This window comes from Lucilia sericata, unplaced genomic scaffold (genome assembly GCF_015586225.1).
Source record: "Lucilia sericata isolate MDLA Ls3-8-SP2 unplaced genomic scaffold, ASM1558622v1 Contig001149F_arrow, whole genome shotgun sequence".
In the NCBI taxonomy this organism is placed as follows: domain Eukaryota; kingdom Metazoa; phylum Arthropoda; class Insecta; order Diptera; family Calliphoridae; genus Lucilia; species Lucilia sericata.
Window position 1 is genome coordinate 5215 of NW_023995120.1, and position 2607 is coordinate 7821.

Here is a 2607-nt window from a genome sequence, read left to right on the forward strand (position 1 = left end):
CAGACTATAGACTAGACCAGACTATAGACTAGACCAGACTATAGACTAGACTAGACTATAGACTAGACTATAGACTAGACTATAGACTAGACTATATACTAGACTATAGACTAGACTATAGACTAGACCAGACTATAGACTAGACCAGACTATAGACTAGACCAGACTATAGACTAGACCAGACTATAGACTAGACCAGACTATAGACTAGACTATAGACTAGAGTATAGACTAGACAATAGACTAGACTATAGACTAGACTATAGACTAGACTATAGACTAGACTATAGACTAGACTATAGACTAGACTATAGACTAGACTATAGACTAGACTATAGACTAGACTATAGACTAGACTATAGACTAGACTATAGACTAGACTATAGACTAGACTATAGACTAGACTATAGACTAGACTATAGACTAGACTATAGACTAGACTATAGACTAGACTATAGACTAGATTATAGACTAGACTATAGACCAGACTATAGACCAGACTATAGACCAGACTATAGACTAGACGATAGACTAGACTATAGAATAGAATATAAACTAAACTATATAATAGAATATAGAGAAGACTATAGACTATACTATATACAGACTATAAACTGGACTATAGACTAGACTATAAACTCGACAATAGACAAGATTAGTCTACAGTATACTACAGTCCCGACTATGGACTAGACTATAAATTGGCTGGACTATGTACTAAACTAAAGAGCAGACTACATTAAAACTGCACTAGACTATAGACTAAACTATAGTCCAGACTATTGACTATACCACATTCCAGATTACAGACTAGACTATAGTCCAGACTATAGACTAAACTGTAGTCCAGACTATAGACTAAACTATAGTCCACACTATAGACTACTGTTCAGGTTATGTTAAATTTTTTTCTATAAAATTTATATTTGATAAAAATCCCGATTAATAATGAAAAATCCCCAAATATTGCACCATTTTAAAACACCCCACTCCGTCGATATACAAAATCAAACGTATTTTTTTTTTTTTTTTTTTTTGAAAGAAATTAACGCACATATTTGACAATTCTTCAATGAACTTGAAAATGTTATAAAAAAAAAACAAATCATTCAGACGACAAACTATAATGTATCGTATTTAGCATGAAGGTGTTTGTTTGTTTGTATGTTTGTACATTTATAGGAGAGGTCTGAAAGGGGGATAGACGTTGTTAGCTGGCTCGTTATCGGTATCAGCAATTGCAAGGGCAATATTTACATTATGTATGTTAAAATGTGTGTATCTGTGTATATATTTATGTGTACATTTTAAAGGTATCATGTGAATGAAGCACTTACCACCTAAACACACCATATCCCTTTAAAGGGGTAGACTGAGAAGACAAATTCAAAAATTTCCATTTTTGTTTTCAACGTGTATGAATAATTGTGTAAATTTTTTTAGAATAATTTTCAAAAAGAACGTAATAATTTGTTTTTTGATTTGCATTCTTTAAGTGAATATTAGAATAATAAATGGTTGGGGTATGTAAATATTTTAAATGGGTTTGTGGGGAGAGATAGAGAGAGTGTGAGAGTGAGAGGGTCAAGTGAGTAGAAATTAGTCACGTTTAATTTAGGAACTTTCTAAGACATTCTGCTATAGAAAAGAGTGCACATTTTTATACAATCGAGTCTTCTTAAGATTCATCTGAAGAATGGAGTCTTACCAAGAGCCTGTTCTATAGAATAAAGCCCTAGAAGAGAGTCTTACTAATTAATAGAGTCTTCTTAATGTTCATCGATAGAATGCGGACTTCTGCCGAGTCTCATCTATAGAATAGAGCCTTATTGAGTCCCTGTTCTAAAGTTATCAGCCTTTACCAAACTTTCTGCTATAGCAAGAGCTCTTTACCCAACTCACTTCTAGACAAAAGTGTACACGTGCCAAGTGACTCTTTAAAATTACTAATCACTCGTTCTTCTCTATTGTAAAATGACTTACAAACATTTTTATTTATAAATAAATCAAGTAGAATGAATACAATTAGTTGAAATCACTTTTGGAAATAGTGTATGTTTATTATCAAGTTTTTGAAATACATTTGCACTCGTATATCTATTAGCATGTGGGTTTGTTTGTATTGTTTTGTACGTCTCTCTCTCTCTCTGTTTGTCTGTCGGTCTGTTCAAAATTTATTTATTTATATATTGAGGAATGAATACGTTTTCAAAGTCATGTTGCGAAAATGTTCGTCGTCTAATCACATTTTCTCACCTTTAAATTGTATTGTATTTTAATTTTTTTTTTTTTTATTTTTATATTGTTTCATTGTTATTTGTTCATTTTAACGAAACACGTTATTTTACCTAGCTCTCTCTCTCTATCTCTTTAAAAAGCGCTTAAAAACATAAATAATTAATATCCATTCGATAATTTTACTGTCAAATTTCATTGCAGCAGTAGACGTCCCCACATAGAGCGCGTTTTCCTCTGACGTTTTATTGTAATCATTTGTTGATGATGAAATTTTACTTCCGTTCCGTTACAGAAAATATATTCAGGTTGTGTTTTTAGAACGTTTGTATACGTTTCAAATTGGATCGATATTTTGATTTTTTTTTGCTA